Raw genomic sequence first — 24,367 nt, forward strand, 5'->3', positions numbered from 1 at the left:
GGACCAGAGAAGCAGGAATGGAAGCAGGAAATGTGATTGAGGGCTTTAGGAGCAAATGGGGATAGTGCTTTTTATAACTATTTTCTCAAGTTTGAACCTGGAGAGCCTTTAGAGAGGTATCAGTGTGTTAGGGCTGGGGGATGTTTTAGCTTTACAAGGGAGATTTCGGGTGTGGTACGCTTTCACTGTTTCACAGTCTCTCTGTACTTCTCTTTTCTCCACGTGCATTAGAAGATAATAGGGATGGGGGACTTTTTTTTCTTTACTCAAAAAAAATTTTTTTTTGATGTGTAATGCAAATGGCTGGATAACGTTAACATCCGGTACCATTCTGGTACGAATCTCAGGGGAATCAGACTTAAACTGCTGAACGCTTTGTAGCACGTTGCCTGTAACCTGGTTCTTGAAATACTGCAGCATTTTTTCTTTGGAACTCATGACCCATAAGGCCTTCAGTTCTCCCTGAAAGAGAATTTGATTGCTTGGGAGGGGGGTGGTAGTGATGGTTTGGTATTCAGCAAGCATCATCTGTCCTAGAAATTGAGTCTCTCCGTGGGGAGGACTCTGAGCATGTTCTATGTTCTCAACGTCTGATTTAGGGTATGTGTAAACGTGTTGTGCTTCTTAGTAGGGCTGGCCGTGGATTTTGCAGAGCAGTTCTTGATAGTGCAGGCCAATTACTGGTTTCTTGGGTTCAGTTTGAGAGGCAGCAGACTTAATATACCTTCGGTTTTCATTTGTGGTACTGTCAACTTTTATCAAAGTAATTCAAGGATTTCATTTTAAAGTAATAAAGGATTATGAAGTAGAATATTGCATACTTAAAAACAAACACCCACACTGTGCTTGTTGCTTTCTTTGTAGGAGAGATAACGAATTTTTCTCTCTCAGCCTAGCTTGGGATGCCCGTGTTGAGGCTTGCACCAGGGTTTCATGCTGTGGTGCTGAAAGGACAGTTCCCTGACCAGCCCTGCCGGGAAGTGCGCACACGCCGGACATGATTTGGGTTTTTCTTTGCTTTTGTGATCAGCAGGCTTTCTTGTAGATGTGTGTGTGCATGCGCAGCTGGGTTTATTCTTGAGGTTGCAGGCCTAGTTATCATATTTTATTACTCCCACATAACTCTTCATTTTGGCTGTCCCTCATGGAGACAGTGTTTTACAGGCTGCAACAGATTCATATGTAAGACATACAGTGACATTTTGCTGACTGCATTATTTCAGCACATTTCAATAATTTCACATAGCAAGGATCTGTTAATAATTATGGGAATTTGGTCTCCACAAGAAATAATCAGATAGCTTGCTAAGTTAAGCTGGATCAGAAGGGAATATTCTCTGGGTTGATTTGAACAGTGAGCTAAGAAAAGGAGTTGACACGGCAGAGGCCAGTGTGCAGTGCATTGTATCACTAAAGTAGACTTGTCAAAAAATTTATTTTAAAGTCCTAGAAAGGGAAAATGGTCATAAATTCAGCTCATATAACCTCCCAGCACAGGAATCCCCTTATGGGAGATCTTTGCTTTGAATACTTCCGTTGGAAGGAAACTTCCTACTACATAAAGTAGCTCATTCCATTTAGGTCCTCCTATAATTGAAGTACTTTAATGTCACTGAAAAGATAACACATATAAAGTTAAAAGACCTATAAATTGGGGCTACATAAGGCCAAATAGCATTCTTGTGTTCATTACCAAGAAAAGATTATACAAGAAGTCTGCATCTGCTTTAAAAACATTCAAAGATAGAGACATATCCACCTAAAGCAAGAAAAACATTCCATGAATGGAGAGAAAAATAATTATCTTTAACATTCTGATGTTATGTAACAAGTTCTGGAGGCACAGGCACGAATTAATGAATACTTAATTCCTATCGATTATATCTGAGAAAGAAAGTAACCCTGCACTGTATAGAAAGTGATAAAAATGCAAAGGTTATCCAGAGTGAGATCAGTTTCCATAATTATGAAAATAACATACTTCTTGCAGAAAAAAATGTAATATATATAAGGAAAAAAAAAAACAGGAAAAAAGTCATCCTTAGTCTTAACTGTCCTAAGCAAAAACAGTTATCTGTGTTTTGTATATTTTCAGTCTTTTGTTTTCTATGGAGAGGGCAAGAAGCTCTTGGAAAAATTATCCAGAATAACAGAATTTTTAAACCAAACCTTTTAAAGTCTTAAGTTCATAGCCCACTACTAAGTCATTTAGGGATTTAAACACTAGATTGTTATTAATTTACCTTTTTTCTGAATCATTTTTAAATTTTCCAGAAAAAAACTGTCTTTAACGCGAAAGGATTCATTCCTGGCATTGGACTTCTGTAAAATCTCTTGATTTAAATATAGCAGGATAACTAGAGGAGTAAAGAAATCTTTCTTTTTTCTTCTTTCTTTCTTTCTTTCTTCCTTCCTTCCTTCCTTCATTTCTTTCTTTCTTTCTTGGCTCCATACCCAGTGTGAGGATGTGAGGCTTGAACTCACGACCCTGAGATCAAGAGTCAGATGCTCTGCTGACTGAGCCACCCAGGCGCCCCAGAGAAATCTTTTCTTAATCAGTGAATCAACAGATATTCTCTCTCTGCACGTACTGTGTGTGAGGTATTGTACTAGGCACTAACATCTTTAAGTGGCAAGAACCAGCTTAGAAAATGATACTATGCTCCAAAACTATGGCTATTAAAATGTTGAAGGAAACAGAACTTTCATGCTTTTGGTGTACATTAATTGCTGAATGTGGTATGACACTGTTAGATCTAGCCTGGTAATTCAACCTAAAAAGCAATTGTTTGTACAGGAATAGGAAGTAAATGCAGGAAAAGAAAAGGCAAAGAAGAAACCTTCTGGGAAAATTTTCTCTGTTTCTTTGTGAAGTTATAAAGACATAAGCAGGACACACAGTTAAGTACCATCTCAGGAATTAAGGTGAAATGAAGACACAAGAAGGTTGCCATAGTTAACACCACTGAGAAAAAAAAGCAGCAGTATGGAGCTCTGGAGTTAGGCAAAACGAAGTTCAAGTTCTGACTCCGCTACTTATTAGCTTTGTGACTTTGGGCAAGTTATTTAATCTATTTGAGCTTCAGTGTTCTCATCTATAAAAATAGGAATAATAATACCTACCTTGCAGGGTGTTTGTGGGGATTAAATGAAATCTCTGTTACCTTGTGGTTTCTGACACATAGAGCTCAATATGTATTTGCTGCTTTCCCTCTAGGGATTTAGCAGCTTAGTGCGTATTTATATGTGTATTTGATATAGTATATACATACTGTATTAAATTTCAGTAGTCTCAAAAGCAGACAGTTGCTTTGTCTTCAGTCTGGAATGGAGGATAGAATCCGCAGATACCCTGATTTGGATGGACATTGTTAGTGTAAAAGGAGAAAAGTTTTACTGTACAACTGCAGCACTGATCTCCACCACAACAGTGAGAATGCATTTACCAAAGTGACTCTTTCCTCATTCTAGAATAGACTCTTTACCCAAAAGAAGTGCCCTGGCACTGACCATCAAGCTGGCAGGCATCTGGACCTTTTTTAGCTATAGCCTGGGATCTGAAGGGCCCAAAGACTGAGGCTCCCCTTTATTTTTCCTGAGCTGGATATGTTAATTATGATGAGTGATTATCAAGTTTAGAGTTTCTTTTGTCTTCAGCACCATTCTGGGTTTTCCCATTGTGTTTGCACAGACTCATTTGAATGGGTCTCATATAGTTAGGTCTCAGAGCTGACCATTGATTGACTTTGGTAATTATGATATTTTGTTTTGTTATTTATCAGAACTCTTAAAATCCTTCTATCAGTTGATTGTTTGAGTTAGGTAAGGCAGATATTGTTCTACCCATTTTATAGCTGAGGAAACTGAGTATCCCAGAGCTTAAGTGTATTGTCCAGGGCTCCAGGACCATTAAGTCATGGAGTGGAGATGGGTACCCAGGTTGGTTGACTGACTGTTGCTTAAAGATGTTTTTCCATTAAGTGGTGTTATAGTCTGATGTTCATATAACCGAGTAAAGTGAATAATTTTGGTTTTATTTTAAGAAATTATCATTTTCCTAGGTAGCTAAACATATCTTAGTGAGTGGGCATAATGAAAGATTCTGGGATAGGCAGAGGGAGGGCAAAAGTACTTTTGATGGAGAGCATTTTGGAAGGAGGAAGAATGAGGGGAAAATGAACAGAAGAAGTATCAATAAATAGAATATGGATGAAAATAAGAGGTATTAAAGCAACATGTTTGTTTTGTTTCTGTAACTATCTGAGGTAATTTTAAAAAGCTCTTGGTATCTGCTTATCTTTCTTCATTTCTCTTGCACATAAATACACACATTTGGCTACTCCTCAGTGCTCTAACATTGCCAACATAAGTTATAACCAGGATGGTAGAGGAATTATGGCCTCTGCCACCTGACTTCTTTGCTTATGTGCAAGGCTGAAATTGGTGCAGGATTGTATACTGGGGATTGATGCTGGGAAGGGTATTCGGGTGGAGCAGAAAGAGTTCTAGGAGGCTCTTGGGCTAGAACAGCAAAGGTGAAAGTGGAGAATAGTTAAGATTTTCCTTAGGTCTATGGAGATGTGTCATATTGAGGAGAGTGGAACAAAATAAAAGGTGGTCGCCTAAGAGGTGCTCTCAGTTTGGGACTCAAGGTCTCTTGATCCTGAAAGGAGTCAGTTGGGTTAGGGTAACTGAAATGTTAGCTGGAGGGGTCCGAAGCACTTGGATTTCACTGTTGCTTGTAGGGAGAGGCCTCTCATGTTCAGAGGCCTTCCCACATCTGGAATGGAAAGCGCTGAAATCCCCCAAAAGACATATTAATGGGCACTTTTCATGTTTGGTTGATTAGTGCTGTTTTTATGCTGCAAAATCTTTTGAGTTCCTGGGGAGTAAGAATATTAGAGAAATGTAACTGAATGTTTATTTATCCAGGGATTGATTATCTAGGTTGTGAATTATACATGTCATTTATTTCCCTCCCCTTTCCTACATTTTGGGTATTTTACCGATCATTAGCATTTCCACTAGAATGAACTTGGGAAGGAAAAAAACGTCAAAATTAAAATGTTGTGTTAAATTTTTAGATAGTGATTGATAAAGAAAGAGATCACAGCTACTTTATCAATGAAAAGGCAGTTCATTTTTCATCTGTTCTTATTCTGTTATTTTAAGAGTTCGGCTTTTTGAAGGCTGAAACTCCAAAAGCTAGTGTTCACTGGAAGCAAATGTGAAATACCATTTTTCCTTCATTTTACTGAGGAACAGTCCTGTAAATAAATAGGACCTAATTTATTACATGGTTAGTTTCTTGTTTCAGGAGGAACTCTTCTTCAATTAAGGATAATGTAACAGGCTTTTGCTTCACATTCACCATTGTCTTTTTGTCTTAGCAAGAAGCTGAATATAATGCTTTCAAATGAAAACAAATTGATGTATTATTATTAAATTGTGGAGAAAAATTGAGCAGGTTGCAAATGAGACGAGGAGAGCTTTCTCAGGAGTCATAACACTCAGAAATCCCATTTGCTGCAGAATCCTTGATTGGATTTCCTAAGATTTTGGTGAAGACTAAAGAGGCAGAATGTGTTATTTCTAGGAAAGATCCCTTGGAGATAATGGGCATTTTTAAAAATTTATATTGTGATAGGGAGAAAAGCATTGGGAGTGTGAGGAATCATCAGAGCAGAGTTCGAGAAAGTGTGGGTATGATTGCTATGAAAGGGACGAGGGAGTTTGGATGTGAACTTGGGAAATGGCTCATTGTTTAGGAGAAGTTATCTCCCCTCTGCAGACTCTTTAAGAAACATCTCTGTTGTACTACTGAACTAGACTGATCCTGATCTTCTGGATGGGGCTTGGAGCCTTAGGAAGGTGTTTTGTTTTTAAATGTTGTTTTATCCCTCTGCTAAAACCTTGCTGCAAATTGCTTTCTCTGTCTGATCCTTACATTGGAAAAGCTGAAGAATGTTTTCTTTAGAGCAAAAGATTTAGTAACATTCTTAAATGCTATTTTATTTCCCTGTTTTAAAAAAGGATTCTAAGTCATTTAATAGCAAAACTTTTTCTCAAAAGGCACTGTTGAAGTTATCTCTTCCATTCTGTTTTGTGAAATATATATTTTACATTTGAGTAGCTAATAAAGACACAGTGTTCAAAAATCAGAAGGTTCAAAGTTAATTTAAGTCTTTTTCTAACTGTCTCCCAATCATTAGTATGTACACCATAAAGGCAATAAGTGTTACCAGTTTCCCCTGTACTTATTTAGGGATTTGAACTCTCATTTTAAATTGTCTGAGATCAATTTTTCCTTCTTTTCCTTATGATATGGATAATCTCTTATGTTTTATTTTTCTTAGTGACATTTCTTGGCTTATTTGAAGTAAAAAGTTAGTTTGGGCCAAAGTGGCCTTTTCCTACCAACTACATTGCTTTTTAGGGTTGAGAATTACATATGAAAAAAGTATAGAGGAAGACATGGCCTTGAGAATTATTGGTCTGTTGCTTTCTATGGGGAACTGTAGATCACCTACCCTGACCACACCAATCAACAGATTTTTCATGAGTACCGACTAAGGGTGAGGCATTGTGACAAGTGTTGAAAGATACAGAAAATATAGACCTTATGTTACAGGAATGTATTTATTTGGTGAAACAAATTATAAACACAAGATGTTAAATAAGAAGTTTTCATAATGGTTCATGATAACAACTGTAAAAGGCTTAATTTCCACAAAAATGATATGGAATATAAGTAAGTTGAGTGTGTGGTTTTTGTTTTGTTTTGTTTTGGAAAGAGAGAGCTTTAAGCCGGCATAATGAGAGACAGGGTGATAGAAGAAGTATGATTTGAGCAGGGCTTTATGGAATGGTTGGGTAAGACAGTGTGAGTCAAAGGAAGAAGGTGAGAATGCAGAGTATTTTGGGAGTGCAGTGAACAAATCAGTTGGGCTGGGGTAGGAACTCCTGCCCCCCAACTGGCAGAGAAGCTACAAAAGATAAGGTAGAGGTAGGCAAACATTAATGATTTTTTGAAGTTGCATTTATCCTTAGAGAACAGTGAAGAACAAAGAAGATTTTTGAGGGAGCACAGAATGACACATAATCAAAGCTGTACTGTAATGTGTTAGGAGGATTGGGCAGCAATGTGTAATAGGACAGAATAGAACAAGGAATGGACATCCAGTTAATTGGCTGTTTGGTTTAGCTTTAGATGCATGGCGACGAGGGCTGGGACTAGGATTGTAGTGAGAAAGATAGGAAGGAAAAGAAATAGAATGTTATATATGTGTGTCACATGTGTTTAACTAACATTTTCCTAATGTAAGAAGTAGCTTATAGGAAGACTTCGTAGGACTTGATGAAAGACTACATGGGGAAGAGGGAAGAGTAGGAGTTCAAGATTTTTTTTTTGCCGTTTTAAAGTTTAGAGACATAGAAAGTCTTCTATTTAGAACATTTAGGGAGTTATGTTCTATAATACATGTTGGCAGTCTAGTCCAGAGCGTGTTGGTTAGCAAGCTATCTTTATTTCTAATTTTTTTAAGTTTATTTATTTATTTTATTTTTTTTTTTAGTAATCTCTACATCTAATGTGGGGCTTGAACTCTTGACCCTGAGAGTCGGATTCTCTTCTGCCTGAACCAGCCAGGTTTCCCTATTTCTTTCTTTTTTTTTTTTTTTAATATTTATTTATTTTTTGAGAGAGAAAGAGACAGAATGTCAGTGTATTAGGGGCAGAGAGAGGGGGAGACCCAGAATCCAAAGCAGGCTCCAGGCTCTGAGCTGTCAGCACAGAGCCCAACATAGGGCTCTAACTCCCGAGCTGTGAGATCATGACCTGAACTGAAGTTGTACGCTTAACCAATTGAGCCACCCAGATGCCCCTAAGTGCCCTATTTCTACTTTTCAATCCTTTCTCCCTAGAGAGCTTTGCATGCTTTCCTCCTCTCCTCCTCCTTCCCACCTTGAGATTTTAAAGTTTTCTTTAAGAGAAACCTAAGTGTTCCCACTTCTTTATTCTCTATGCTCTCTCACTGATAAAGATTACTTAACCTTTGTAGATCTCTGTCCTTTTCTTATTTTGGAGTTTTAAATTCTGTCCATTTATAGACAGAATTTAACATGAGGTCTTTTTCCTTGATACTCTCAACTAGCCTTTAGTTTTGCATATAAAGGAATAAGAACTATGCACCTTTTTGATAGACCTGGTGGATGGCTGTTTTATCCTTACTGAAACTCAGTGGCTTTCTTTCTTTGATCATTTGCTTATGTTCTATGTGCTTCATGAAAACCATTTGAAATTGCAGGCTTAATTAAAGGGAGCAACTCAAAGGATTCTAATAGGCGAGAGCAGAGGGAGAAAGACTTTATCAGCCGGTGGTGTTTCTTTTTATTTCAGGTATTGAATCTTGGGCTGTGGATACAAAATGTCAGACTTGACTTGCATAAACATCTTTGGTGTATCTGGGGTACCAGAGAGTGGCCAGTGGGCCCTACCTTGCAACTTCAGTATACAGTGGTAGTTCAGAGCAAAGAGTGTGCTCAGGGAGCTTAGGTTCCGTTCTAGCCTTTGGTATTCAGCAAAGATCTTTGAATAAGAAAAAAACAAAGGGTGATTGGAACATCAGAACATGTGCATGGAAAATAACAGCATACACGTAAAAGAAAAGCAATTTAATACAATAAAATATTTCATTTAATTTGTTAATATTTTTTCCTTCTCACCACTAAAATTACTGAGTTCTTGCAAATTCCATTAGCGTTTGCCACAGTTTGCACTCAGACAGTTGGCAGAAGTCCCCATGGTTTGTGTGGAACCAGTAGAGCAGGCAGAGTTCATGTACACGATATTAGTAAATCTAGCCCTCTCTTTAGCATGCAAAGCATCCTTACAATAAGTAATCCCATTAGGAGGTTCTCTGTGCAATGACAGTGTTAGTACCTGTTTCCTAGTTTGACCAATCAAAGCAGGTGATTAAGAACAGTTAAACAAAAGCCAGTCCAGGATGAGGAAAGGCTATAAAGACCTCTTCACTGAATGCTGGCAACCTGTTTTATTAATCTAGATGCTCTAGAGCAAGTAGTGTTTTGGTAGATTTGTGGATTTTTATTTTACTTTATTTTACTTTCCTTCTTTTGTAATAGTTCTTCCATATCCCTAGCAAAGGGAGCAGAGGGGTATGTAAGACCCAAGAAAGGCACAAAATGAGTGATTAAGTGTAGTAGGAAGCAAAGTAGAACAACCATATGAGTATTTCACTTACCTTATAAGCTTTCTTTTTTTTTTTTTNTTTTTTTTTTTTTTTTTTTTTGCCTGACTCATAAGAAAAGTTCAGCCGTAAGTGCAGATGCGTAAGACTTCTTTCATTTTGGGATCTTAATATAGACTCTTGGCGTTAGAAATTGCTAGAAAGTTTTATAGTCAAAGAAAATAAGTACATCTTGTGTTATGAATGGATATCGAAGATATGTTATTAATTAGATCCGAGTGTTTTCCATCTTTAATTTTAATTAGACTACATCCAGCCTGACCCTTGGGGGCTGCTAGGTTCTGTTGCTGACCACGAGTAAGTCTTTGGTTTGTACTGTCCCCTGTGGGCTGTGGGAGCTGCCATGACTTTCACCTCCCACTCCTTAGCGGCTGCCTTGTGGCTTTCCAGTGGTGAGGCCTGGCCGTTCTGTGGGGAGTGCGACTTCTCTGCCTGCATGGGCTCTGCTCTGGAGCCCAGCTTTGCTCAGGATAGTGCTCAGAGAAAGGGTGTTTGTTTCTTAAGAGCAATACATTTATCATTTTATCGCTCAGTGCAATCCATTGCAAAATCTCAAGGGAAAAAATCCTCGCCAGAAAGCAGTGACACTTTTCTAGCCAGGATTATAGACCCATCAGCCCCTTTTAGGTACTGCTTCTGTTTATAGGTGTTGACTTGTCAAGGCCTTTTTTTTTCCCCCTCTTCCATGGTTTACCCACAGAATCTAGTAAGAACTCTAGTTGTGGGCATTGACTGCTGACTTTTGGTGGTATTATAAAACCCCACTGTGAATCTGTAGAGTTCAGTATGGGCACTAGTCTAAATTTTGGGCAAGAGGGCATCTGATGTTTTTATGTATAAAATTTAGGCACCAGAACCCCTGTGATCTAGTTGTGGCTCTGGGCTAATACACTCTGCTCCTGGGATGAACAGGCTTCTTTTTCCTATCTGGAAATGTATTCCTATTAGGGTCCTGTCACCAAATAAGGTCCTGTTTTCTTCACAAGAATAAGTCCCACAGAACTAATATTGGGGCACCTGGGTGGCTCAGTCAGTCAAGCGTCCAACTCTTGATTTCAGCTCAGGTCATGATCTCATGGTTTGTGGGTTTGAGCCCTGTATCGGGCTCCTCACTGACAGTGTGGAGCCTGCTTGGGATTCTCCCTCTCTCTCTCTCTCTCTCTGTGTCTCTCTCTCTGCCTCTCCCTTGCTTGCATGCTCTCTCTCTCTCTCAAAATAAATAAATAAACAAACGTACAAAAACTATTTGGAAAGCTTTTGAGGTTCTTGCTCATGTACGGCAAATACAATTTTTTCCTTTGAACAGCTTTAGTTATTTCTTCTTCTATTGTTATTTTTAAAGTTTATAAGCAGTACAGTTGAAAAGTTTGGTGTACAGTTCTGTGAGTTTTCACACATCTGGATTCATGTATGTAACCACCTCCACATTCAGCCTACGGAACTGTCCCATCACCTCAGAAAGTCCCCCCAGTACTGTCCCGTTGTACTGGCACTCTCCTTAACCCATAATCCTTACCAGCCACTGATCGGTTCCCCATACCTAGGGTTTTGCCTTTTCTAGAATGTCATGTAAATGGAATCCTACTATAGTACATAGCCTTTTGAGACTGGCTTTTTCCACTTCACATGATGCTTTGGAGATTTGTCCATATTGTGTTTATCAATAGTTTGTTCTTTTTTATTGCCTAGTAGTATCCTACTGTGGGTTATGAAACAGTTTCTTAATCCACTCATTTGATGACCGGTGTTTGATTTGAGATGTGTCCGGTTCCAGGCAATTGTGAACAGTGCTGCTAAACATTCACGTATAGGTTTTTGTGTGAACCCAGATTCATATTTCTCAAAGATATCTCTAAGAGTGAGATTGCTAGGTAATACAGCAAGTGTATGTTTACCTTTATAAGAAACTGTGAAGTCATTTTTTAAGAGTGGTTATGTCATTTTGAATTCCACCAGCCGAGTATGAAAGTTCGTTTGCTCCATGCCCTCATCTGCACTTGGTTTCTTTGGTGAAGTGTCTGTTCAGATCTTTTGCGCATTTAAAAAATTTGGATTATTCTCTTAACTGTGTTTTGAGAGTTAAAAAAAAAATACTTTTATCCTGGATATAAGGTCTTTTATCAGATAAATTACTTGGATATATTTTCTCCTAGTTTGTAGCTCTTTTTCTTCTCTTAATAGTGTCTTTTATAGACCTTAAAGTTTTCAACTTTAAGTCTAATTTGTCTATTTCTTTTATGGATCATGTTTTTGATGTCAATATAAGAATTCTTATATATGGCACAAAAGTGTTCTTCTCTGCATTCTTTTAAAAGTTTTATAGTTTCCCATTTTTTTTATTTAGCTCTGTGATCCATGTGAGGTAATTTTTGTAAAAGGTATGAGATTTAGATCAAGGTTCATTTTTATTTAATTTTTACAGATAGATGTTCTGTTGTTCTGGCTGTTGCAAAGACTATCCTTTCTCTGTTGAATTGGTTTTGCACCCTTGTCAAAAGTCAATTGGCTATATTTGTGTGGGTCTTTTTCTAGACTCTCTATTCTGTTCCACTGATTTATGTGTCTGCCCCTCTGCTTATACCAAGTATCTCAATTAGTGTAGCTTTATAGTAATTGTGTGGTACGAGCTTTCTAGCTTTCTTCTTTTTCAAAATTGTTTTGGCTATTCTAATCCTTTGGTCTTTCTATATCAACTTCAGAATCAGTTTGTCTATATCCTGCAAAAACTCTTCCTTGCATTTTGATTAGAATTGCATTAAATCTGTAGATAATTTGAGAGTTGATACCTTAACTGTATCGTATATTCCAATCAATGAACATGATGTATGTCTTCATCTGTTTAGGTTGCATTTGATTTCTTTCATCAGCATTTTATTGTTTTCAGTATATAGGTTTGCACATGTATTGTTAGATTTATCCTTAAGTATTTTTTTGAGCTACTATAAATGTTTCTAGTTTGGATTTCAAGTTCTAATTCATTTTTAGGATATAGAAATATGATGAATTTTTTATGTCAAATTTGTATTCTACAACCTTGTTAAACTCACTTAATAGTTCTGGAAACCTTTTTATAGATTATGGGGACTTTTATATAGACAATTATGTCATCTATGAATAGTGACAGCTTTTTTCCTTTCTAATGTATATGCTTTTTATTTCTCTCTTCCACCCTTATTATAGATTTTACAGGCTTCCAGTAGGATATTGAATGAGAGTGGTGAGAGTAGATATTCATGCTTTCTTCCTGTTCTTAGGGAAAAAGCATTTAGTCTTTCACCATTAAGTATGATGGTAGTTGTTGGTTTTTGTAGGTGTTCTTTATAAAGCTTGGTTCCCCTCTATTCCTAATTTGCTGAGAGTTTTTTCAGGAATGGATATTGAGTTTTGTCAAATGCTTTTTCTGTATCAGTTGATATGATCATAGGAGTTTTTCTTCTTTAATCTGTTAATGTAATAGATTACACTGATTGATTTTCAAGTATTGAACCAGCCATGCATTCTTAGGGTAAACATCACTTGATTGTGATGTGTTACTCTTCTATAATGTTGGATTTGATTTGCTAATTTGTTGAGTTTTACATCTGTATTCATGAGGATATTATCAGTCTGTCGTTTTGTTTTTATCTTGTGCTGTGTTTGTCTAGTTTGGAGTATTAGGATAATGCTGGTCTCATAAAATAAGTTAGAAAGTGTTTCTGTTGATATTTTTTTGGAATAGAATGTGTAGAATTCCGTAAGCACTTGGTAGGATTCTCTAGTGAAGGCATTTGTGCCTAGGGGTTTCTCTGTGTGAAGGTTTTTAACTGCAAATTAGATTTCTTTTTTTTTTTTATGTTTATTTACTTTTGAGAGAGAGAGAGAGAAACAGCGTGAGCAGATAGGGGCAGAGAGAGAGGGAGACACAGAATCTGAGCTGTCAGCACAGAGCCCGATGCGGGGCTTGAACTCACAAACCATGAGATCATGACCTGAGCCGAAATTGGATGCTTAACCGACTGAGCCACCCAGGCGCCCCTAGATTTCTTAATTAGATATAGGACAGCTCAGGTTGTGTATTTCTTTTGAGGTGAGTTTTGGTACTTTGTGGCTTTCAAATAATTGTTTCATTTATATAAGTCGTAAAATTTATGTACATGGCATGTACTGTTCCCTTATTATCCTTTTAATCTGTGGGGGTCTATAGTGATGTTCCTTCTTTCCTTCCTGAAACTGATAATTTGTGTATTCTTTTTTTTCTTTGTTTGAGTAGAAGCTTATCAATTTTATCCATCTATTCAAAGAACCAGCTTTTTTTTTTTAATGTTTATTTATTTTTGAGGGTGGGGAAAGGAGCAGAGAGAGAGGGAGACACAGAATCTGAAGCCAGCTCCGGGCTCTGAGCTGTCAGCCCAGAGCCCCATGCAAGGCTCTGAACTCATGAGCTATGAGATCATGACCTGAGCCAAAGTCAAACGCCTAACCAACTGAACCACCCAGGTGACCCCAAAGAACCAGCTTTTAATTTTATTGATTGTTCTCTACTGTTTGTTTTAAAAAATGTTTTCTGTTTATATTGTTTTTCTTATATTTCTTTTCTTCCTTCTGTATGCTTTGAGTTAATTAGCTCTTCTGTTTTTGTTTTTAAGTTCTTTTATTTTTTGTTTTTGTTTTTATTTTTGCTTTGAGAAAAAGAGAGTGCAAGGGGAGAAGTGGCAGAGAGAGAGAGAGAGAGAGAGAGAGAGAGAATCCCAAGCAGGCTCCATGCCCAGTGCAGAGACTGACTCGGAGCTTGATCTCATCAAGACCTGAGCCAAAATCAAGTCGGACACTTAACCAACTGAGCCACCTGGGCACCCCTCTTCTGTTTCTTGTTTTTTGTTTTTTTTTCTTTAAGAAGGAAGTTTAGATTGTTTGATACTTTCTTTTCTAATAGAAGTTTTTAATACTATAAATTTTCCTGTAAGCACTGCTGTGAGTATATTTTACAAGTTTTGATATGTTGAAATTTTATTTCCCTTGAGACTTCCGTTTTGACCAGTTAATTATTTGGAAGTGTATTGATGTGAGATTCCAGAGTCTTTAATTCATTGATTTCTAGTTTAATTCCATTAGGGTCAAAGAACATACTTTGTATGATTTTAGTACTTCTACACTTGTTAAGGTTTGTTTTACCAACCAAGATATGGTCTGTCTTGGTGGATGTTCCATGTGCACTGGAAAAGAATGTATATTCTGCAATTGTTAGGTGGAATGTTCTATAAATGTCAATTATATCCAATTGATGGATGGTGCTGTTCGCTTCTTCTGTTATCCTTAATTTTTTCCTTCTCTCTCTCTTTTTTTAAAATGGTGATTTGATTATTATTTAATTGCAGCATTATATTCTACATCTTTATTTTTCAGCTTTTTTGAAGTATAATTGACTAATAGGAATTGTGTATATTTAAGGTGTATAACTTTATATTTTAATATCCTTGATCAGTTTTTATTTAGTTGTTCAATTGATTACTGAGAAAGGAAGATTAAAATCTCCAACTATAATTGTAGATCTGTCCATTTCTTCCCCTAGTTCTCTCAAGTTTTGTTTCATATATTTTGAGTCTCTTTCATTACGTATGTATACATTTAGTGAATTGACCCTTTTATCATTATTTAATGTTATTTCATCCCTAGTAATTTTCTTTGCTTTGAAGTCCACTCTGTCTGATATTAATATAGCCACTCCATTTACCCGTTGATCATATTTTCATGTATATATTTTCCCCTTTTAACCATTTTTTAATTTTGAAATAATTTCAGGTTATTAAAAGAGTTGCAAAAGTAGTACAGAGTTCTTATGTGCCCTTCACCTAGCTTTCCCTAATACTAACATCTTACATAACCTTAGTACATTTATGGAAACTAAGAAATTAGTATCAGTATTAGTACTCTATTAGGTAACCTCAGGATATTATTTAGATTTCACCAGATTTTCTAGTAATGTCCCTTTTCTGTTCCATAATCCAATTCATACTGTACTTAGCATCCTTTTTCTTTTTTTTGAGAGAGAAATAGAGCATGCGGGAGGGGCAGAGAGAGAGGGAAAGAGAGAATTCCAAGCAGGCTCTGCACTGCCAGCGCAGAGCACGACACAAAACTCAAACTAATGAACTGTGAGATCATGACCTGAACCAAAATGATGAGTTGGACGCTTAACCAACTGAGCCACCCAGGTGCCCCTGACAATCTCTCTTCTAATTGATGTGTTTAGACCATTTACATTTAACATAATTATTGTTTTTGATTCATGTCTGCCATTTTATTATTTATTTTCTGTTTGTTCCTTCTGTTTTGTGTTTGTTTTCCTTCTGTTCTTTTGGATTATTTGAATATTTTTTAGTATTCTATTTTAATTTATTTATTGAGTTTTTTTTACTATCTCATATAGTTATTTTAGTTTTGACTGAGGATTACAATACACATACTTCAAAGTATTCATTCTACCTAGAATAGGTATTTACTACTTCAAGTGGAATGTAGAAACTTTAGCACCATTAGATTTACCTCTTTACCCTCTTCCTTTTATGTTTTAATTCTTATATGTATTACATCTACATTCATTGAAAGCACCATCAGACATTGTTATAATTTTTGCTTTTTACCATCATTTATATTTTTAAAAACTTATGAGGAGTAAAACTGTCTATTACATTTGCTCAGATATTTATCATTTCTATTGCTCTTCCTGCTTTCCTGAAATTCTAAGTTCTCCTTTAGTATCATTTCCCTTACTGAAGAATTTCCCTTAGCGTTTCTTTTGGCAGATGTGCTGGTAATGACTTCTTTTGGTTTTCTTTATCTGAGAATTTATTTCCTCATCATTTTTGAAGGATATTTTCCGTGGATTAAAATTTTAGGTTGGCGATTATTTTTTTCCCCAGCACTTAAAAATCTTGTTCCATTGCCCTCTGTCTTCCATGAGACATCCAGAATCATTCACATTCCAGAATCATTCACATTAGTGTTTCTGTATAGTAATAGATCATTTTTCTGATTATTTCAAGAATCCTTTCTTTGTTTTAGTTTCACTGGGCAAGAGTTTCTTTAAGTTTATCCTATTTGCCGTGCACTGGGTTTCTTGAATGTAGTTTATGTCTTTTACCAAATTTGAGAAGTTTTTGGCTATTATTTCTTCATATATTTTTCCTACACCACACTATTTCTCCTTTCCTTATGGGCCTTTGATTATGTAAATGTTAGGTCTTCTGTATTGTCCAGTGGGCCCTTGAAGTTTTGTGTTTGTTTTTTTGTTGTTGTTGTTTTGTTTTGTTTCTCTCTCTCTCTCTCTCTCTCTTTTTTTTTTTTTTTTGAGATTCTTCCCCCCTCTGTTCAGCTTGGATAATTTTTGTTGGTTCCATCTTCAAGTTCACCAACTCTTCTGTCATCTTAATTCTACTTTTGAGCTCATCCAGCAAATTTTTAAATTTCTGTTAATTTTCTAATTTAAAATTTTCTATTTGGGGGCACCTGGGTGGCTCGCTTGATAAAGTGTCTAACTCTTGATTTCAGCTCAGATCATGATCTCACAGTTTGTGAGATCAAGCCCCATGTTGGACTCTATGGTAACAGCATGGAGTCTGCTTGGGATTCTCCCTCCCTCTCTCTGCCCCTACTCCACTCATATGCAGTTGCTCTCTCTTTCTTTCTCTCTCTCTCTCTCAAAATAAATAAATATTTTTTCTGACAATCCTGCCCACCTTGGAGCTCATGGGTCTCCTGATTTTAGGCTGGTCCCAATGCTGAGCCCACAACACAATAAGGTGGTCAAGCCATGATACCCAGGGAAAGGGTGCTATTATTCTAAGGTGTCTTGATAGGGATGAGCCACCAAAACCAACCTTAGCTTTGGAATATACATATGGAGGAAGAGCAAAAGGGCATAATTACCTAAAGATATTGCTCACTTTTGGAAACTAGTTGGAGGAACCTCTTCATGAACTTAAACAGCATACCCATCACAAGTGACATCTTATGGACATTTTATATTGATCTTGTTTTGGATCTTTCAAAGCCTTATGACCTTTGGCCCACCATGGAAAATCTGTTGTAAGCCACAAAAAGCCATGTAGATAAAATGATAATGAAACTGGGGAAAACAGGGGTGCCTGGGTGGCGTCCGACTTCGGCTCAGGTCATGATCTCATGGTTCATGGGTTCAAGCCCCACGTCAGCCTCTGTGCTGAGAGCTAGCTCAGAGCCTAGAGCCTGCTTCAGATTCTGTATCTCCCTCTCTCTCTGACCCTCCCCTGCTCACACTGCCTCTCTCTCTCTCTCTCTCTCTCTCTCTCTCAGAAATAAATGAATCATTAAAAAACTTAAAAAAAAAAAAAAGAATCTGGGGAAGACAAATTCTAAACCAGCTTCTGAAATGAGACAGAAGATATGGAGTAGTATGTAGAAGGACTATCCACTGAGTTGATTTGCAGGTTATTCCTGGAATTCTGACTCCCATGCATAATTAAAGATAACATCACAAACAACTTCCTTAGATTCTTATGTGGGATTGGAAATTCAATTGATGTGGATCAACTTGTTGACTACAAAATTATAGCAATTTAATAAAACCTCAGTGAGAGCAAAACTGTAAAACAAGTAAACAAAAAATTTTGTCCACAGTTTGGTCCGTGTGTGTGTGTGTGCGCGTGTGTGTGTGTGTTTTATTCCTTCGCTGGGATTATCCATGTTTCTGTTTACTTCAAGAGTGTTTGCCTTTATTCCTGGAGCATGATTATAATAGCTGCTTTAAAGTCTTTGATAATTTTATATGTTGGAGTTGGTGTCTGTTGATTGTCTTTTCCCTTGTGAGATGTTGAGATTTTTATGTTTCTTTTTATAACAGTTTGGATCTGTATCTTGGATATTTTGAATATTATGTTGTGAGACTTTGAGTCTTGTGTAAATTTTATAGAGAATGTTTCTGTTTGCTTGTTTGTTTGAGCAGGCAACCAGTTTTGTTAGGTTCAGGCTTACCTGTCTTCTATGGGCTGGGGTTTAGTATCTGTTCAATTTTCAAAGTATTTGCAGTGGTATTTGTGTCTGTTCCATGTGTGTACCAGCCAGTGGCCATTCTCAGACGTAGGCAGTGGCATACGCCATAGATGAGTTGTCAAAGCCTTTGGTGTGTGTTTAGGGTCAGATATATGCCATGTGCGGCTTAGGGATGAGCCCTGGAGTTCACATACGGCCTTTTTGAGCTCCCTCCTCTTCCCGTTGTTCTCTCAGACTTAACAGATCCAAAGTGTTCTCCTTTTTGCTCCTCTCACTAAAAAGCTGAAACTTTAGCTTTCTGCTTTACTTTGAACTTCCTGCAATTACATTTCCTTGAGAACCAAATGGCAAGGGGATAGAGAAAGAAAACAAAACAATAGAAATACCCTCTATGCTCTTGGGATTGCAGTTTCTCTGGTCAGGGAAAAGGTTTTCCTACTTGGCTGCTGGTGTCATTGCCATTGCTGCCTATTTGTTTTGGGGTAAAGCAGGAGAGAACAAAAGAGAGAAACAAAATCGGGATTTTCTCTCTTTCTTTTCACCTGTTTGGGCTCCCTTTCCTGTTTCTTTGCACCAAAAATGGAGGTCTTGGAGCTCTTTTTGTCTGCACCTAGTATATAGTTCTGGGTTTGGGCTGCCTTCGAGTTCAGAAGAAGAAAAAAGGAAAACTCTCTGTTGATTTCATGATATTTTGAGCTTTGGTTTCTTTTCCCAGTCCTCTGGCGATCAATGACTTTTCAGTCATCAGACAATGCATTGAGTAGCCCTATCTAGGGATTCTAGTTGAGTCCAGTGGGAGAGAGTGGGTGGAGTGGACTTTTACTCCATCTTAACTGGAACCAGAAATTTGGATTATTTATTAAACACATGCTGAGGTGAGGTGAGAAAGGTGGTGGCTTCAGGTAAGGTTATCTGTCCCAAAAGATCAAATTACTGGACTGACAGGCCTCACGGTCCCTGGTGGAGGAAGTACCTCTGGGTAAGACTGCAATCTTTTTGGAACAGTTTGCTCTCTTCTCCATCTTTTTAATTTTAAAATAAAGAAAAAAGTTTTGAGTAGATCATGTATTTGCACTCAGTACAAGAGACATAAGGGGAACAAAGAGAGAGGTAAATTTCATTCACTTAATCTAGCCACTGGTTCCCTCCCCCGGAGACAGCCAGTGACCGGTTTCTTTTGTATGCGTGCAGAGATATTCCACATGTTACCAAACTTGATACAGTAGGAATAAATGTGCATATGTTAACAAAGGGTAGTGTGCTGTACACACTGCTCCATGCCTTGCTTTCTCACTTAATATGTCCTGGAAACCTTTCCATAGCAGTGTCTGTAGAAGGCGGCTGTGAAGAATACCAGTAAATGAATATAATATGACTTATTACCAAGTCCTTTATTAATGGGTGTGATTACATCCATACAAGTATATTTATTCAGTAAATAAACATTCTGTTGATTTCAGTCCTTTTGTTATTAAAGGAAAGTTGTGTTGTCTATCCTTGTGCACACATTTACATATGTGAAGTAATACCTAGGAGTAAAGAGTATGTATGCTCATTTAAAGTTGCCAAATTGTTAATAGCATATTGATGTCTTATTTCGTGCTACTGCAAATAATCCATCAACTTTTTAAGCTTTGGTAAGTAGAGGCATATTAGAATAAGTCATAGAAACCTTCATATAATCTTAACTAATTTTTCTAATTCTGGTTAACATCTAACTCTGGTTCTGCCAGATAATTTACCGAAATTATGTGGGGAACAAAAGAAAGCAGATTAGTTAGCATTTACCTTCTTTCCTCCTTCTAATTCTATTAAAAGATGTGCCAACAAGCTATGGAAAAAATAGAGTAAGATGGCTATTTAGTAAACAGCCAAAGGAGAAATATGACCATCAAGAGGACTTGGATAGACAATGATTGGTCAGTTCCTAATCCTCACATGTTGGTTTGGATTCAGTCAAACCTTTCTTCTGAGGTACATTTTGTCCACCGTGTATTTCCACCTGCATAACCATGCCTACGTCCATGGGGCAGGCAGGTGAAAGCTGCTGTCATTTACTATGTTTATGGGGGAACAGAAACCATATAAATACAGTGATCATTTTTTTTCTGATCTCTAGATCAGCATATGTGATGTGAAAAAATTTTATATAAGAAGCAGTCTTAGAGACACGGTTAATATCATGGAGACCAAAGTGTCATCATTTAGGGTTGGTTTGTTTGTTTTAGAGGGAGTGTGTGCATGCAAACAGGGGAGGGGGCAGAGGGAGAGAAGAGAATCTTAAGCAGGCTTCATGCTTAGTGCTGTGCCCCATGTGAAGCTTGATCCTACAACCCTGGGATCATGACCTGAGCTGAAACCAAGAATTGGACTGAGCCACTCAGGCGCCCCAGGGTTTGGTTTTTTTAATGGTTTATAGTGTTTGTTTGAAAACAAGGCTTCTAGGTGTAGCAGTTTCCTGATAACAGTCTTTGTGACTTCGTATGGAAGACCAAAAATCATATCATTTAGATACTTAAAAATTTTCGTGTTTACTTGGCTTTAATTGTGTTAGTATCTGCTTCAATTAGTTTTAGTAAATAATAAAATTAGCCAGAACATTAATATGAAAAAGAAGACTTTTTAAAGTGAATGGTATGTTCTTTCCAAGTAGGGATCTTACTTGGGTAAATTATTAAGCAATAAAACTGGTTTGGGTGGCTCTTCAAATAGTCACCTTATTTTATTTTATTTTATTTATTTATTTTTTAATTTTTTTAATGTTTATTTCTGAGAGAGAGAGAGAGAGAGAAACAGTGTGAGTGGGGGAGGGTCAGAGAGAGAGGGAGATACAGAATCTGAAACAGGCTCCAGGCTCTGAGCTAGTTCTCAGCACAGAGCCCGATGTGGGGCTTGAACCCATGAACCGTGAAATCATGACCTGAGCCAAAGTCGGATGCTTAACCGACTAAGCCACCAGGCACCCCAAATAGTCACCTTATTTTAATTTTTTTAGGTATTTAAACCCATTGTATGTAGAAAATACAGTAGAAAATACAAAACATTACAGTTATCTTGGGAGGCAGTAAAGCAATTATTACATAAAATATTGTTGGAATTTTTTGTTTGGATTCGCCCTCTGAATCTGTTCCACATCAGTCAAAAAAACAAACAAAAAATCCCAAAAATCGCCGCTCTCTAGGATCAGACACCACTGTGCGGCAGACTGGGAAGGAGAAGTTGATGGTTCTTATAATGACTAGCAGGCTTACTGGAAGATACTAAGATATGACTCACACACGGTATTCTTGGTCTTTTCTCACATTGTGGTTTTATAGAGTAATGTGACAGAGGAAAGACTGTCAAGAAACTTTTTTATTGCTTAAATGCTGTAGCTTTTACTTCTTATCTTCCTAAAGTTCTTTGACCTTCTCTGTTTAGCATATAAAGCAAGTTAAGCAAGTGTGGTCCTTGTCAACTATAAACTTATTATATGTCTTTGGGTCTAGAAATTTCCTTTGGAATTTTATTTTCTGAATTTGGATTAGAGATCAGAGCCAGTGGACATCTTTCCCAGAGGGCAGCCAATGAATTCTTAGAATTTTATTTATTTACTAATTTATTTTTTTTTTAAGTTTATTTCTTTATTTTGAGACAGAGAGAGCTCCTGCATCCACAGGAAAGGGCCAGAGAGAGAGAGTGTGTGAGAGAGAGAGAGAGAGAGAGAGAGAGAGAGAACTGCAGGCAGGCTCTGCACTGTTAGCATGGAACCTGACTTTGGGGGTTTGAACCCACAAGCCATGAGATCATGACCTGAGCTGAAACCAAGAGCTGATCGCTTAACTGACTGAGCCACCCAGTTCTTATAATTTTACATCATTACCTTAAAAAACGTAGTGCTAATTTTCATTCAGGAATACAAAGCGCATTGTATTGATGACCTCTTTTAGATAGTGAATTCTCAAAACGCTGGTAGTAATAGCATGGGTGAGTGTCAGGTGTTACTCACCAGGGCTGATACCTTATGCAGAGCCTGTGCAGTGATTTGGCTATGGACTGGGACATTGCTATTATCAGTTCATATACACAGTGATGCTTCTGAATAATTTAATCTGGAAGTAGAGATACTAGGGTGGTTCAGATTTCTTTAGTTTTGTGTCAGAGCCAATAGCAAGTAAGAAAGAAGGGACAAAGTCTTAGCCATGGCCTTGGGCATTTTAAAGGCTGGCCAGGGTCCAGACCAGACAAGGTGAGAGTCCCAAGAGAGTCCAGAGTTCTGCTGTGTAGGCCTGGGAAGCCCAGTTAATCTCATCTGAAGGCATGGAAAGGAAGGAAGAAGTCTTCATCAAAGGAAGAGCATGTAGTCCTGTATTTTATGAATTCTGCCTCTGGTAAAGAAGCATCTGACCATGAATGTGCCAGGGAAATGCATTGTCTTCATCAACAGAAGTTATCGTTACAATAGATTTAGTTTACGAGATAGTAGGTCAAGTGCACTTTACTTGGCTCTCTGTCACAGATGTGCCTAATACTGTGATCCTATACTTTTGTCACAGAAGTTTTGCAGATAAAACTTTCATTAGTTTTCTCCCTAGTTTGACCCTAAACCAGCATTAGATTATTAAAAAAATCAACTTTTTATTTTGGAATAATTTTAGATTCACAGAAAAGTTGCAAATACAGAAAGTTCTGTGTATGCCTTACTCAGTTTCCCTTAATGTTAACACCTGACGTGACCATGGTACAAGTATCAAAACTAAGAAACCAAGACTGGTGCATCACTGGAATTCCAGACTTTCTTTGGATTTTTAAGTTTTAATTTTTTTAAATGTTTATTTATTTTTGAGAGAGAGAGATACAAAGTGTGAGCAGGCGAGGGGCAGAGAGAGCGAGGGAGACACAGAATCTGAAGCAGGCTCCAGGCTCCAAGCTGTCAGCACAGAGCCCAATGCAGGGCTCAAACCCACAACCCTCATGATCTGATCAGGTGAGATCATGACCCAAGCCAAAGTCGGACGCTTAACTGACTGAGCCACCCAGGCACCCCTTTATTTTTTTGTTTTTTAAAAAATATTTATTTACCTATTTTGAGAGAGGAAGAGAAAAAGTACTGGTGAGTGGGGGAGAGGCAGAGAGAGACACTCAAGCAGGCTCTGCGCTGTCAGCACAGAGCCTAACGCAGGCCTCGATCCCATGAACCCTGAGGTCATGGCCTGAGCCAAAATCAAGAGTTGGGTGCCTAACCAACTGAGCCACCAGGTGCCCCTGGATTTCACCAGTTTTCACACTAACGTCCTTTTTCTCTTGCAAGATCTAGTCCAACGTATTACATTACATTCAGTGATCATGTCTTCTCAGTCTCCTCTGGTTCCCTCAGTTTCTCAGACTCCCTCATTTAATATGACATTGGCAGTTTTGAGGAGTAACTAGTGAGGTATTTTGTCCCTCAGTTTGGGCTTGTCTGAAGTCTTTCTCAGCATTAGACTAAGGTTATGGGTTTTGAAGAACACCTTAAAGGTGAAGTGTCCTCTCCATCACATCCTATCAGTAGTATATGGTATTAACATGACTTACCACTGGTGATGTTAACCATTGCCCTTTGGTTAAGGTAATGTTTGCCAGGTTTCTCCACTAGCAAGTGACTCTTTATCCATACTAGATTCTTTGGAAATTAGTCACTAAGTCCAGCCCACACTTGGGGAGAGGGATGATAATTAAGCTCCACATCCTGGAGGAGGTAGTATCTACATATATTTTTTGGAATTCTTCTGTAAAGGAGGATTTATTCCTTTTTCCCTGTGTTTTTTTTTATTGTCATTCATTTATATCAGTATGAACTCATGTAATTAGTCTATATTTTGGATTATTACTGTGCTGTTTATGTGGTTGCTCAAATTGTTCCAGTTTGGGCCACTGGCTTCTGTCCCTCTGACATGCCCTCATTCTTCTCTTACTTGATAACTTCCCTACTTTCTGGAGCTAGAAGATGTTCTAGGCCCATCTTATATTTTCCCTGTTCTCACTCTAGAATCAGCATCTTAGAAAGGAGGCCTGGGGGCGCCTGGATGGCTCAGTCAGTTAAGCGTCCAACTTTGGCTCAGGTCATGATCTCA

At 37.7% G+C, this 24,367-nt stretch overlaps 1 pseudogene; it reads left to right on the forward strand.

Annotated features, from left to right (window-relative positions):
- The first annotated feature begins 902 nt into the window (after nt 1-902).
- LOC144222971 (cytoplasmic dynein 2 light intermediate chain 1-like) lies at nt 903-17,846 on the forward strand (annotated as a pseudogene).
- Nucleotides 17,847-24,367: the final 6,521 nt, after the last annotated feature.

Source organism: Crocuta crocuta, unplaced genomic scaffold (genome assembly GCF_008692635.1).
Source record: "Crocuta crocuta isolate KB4526 unplaced genomic scaffold, BGI_CrCroc_1.0 scaffold30, whole genome shotgun sequence".
Lineage (NCBI taxonomy): Eukaryota > Metazoa > Chordata > Mammalia > Carnivora > Hyaenidae > Crocuta > Crocuta crocuta.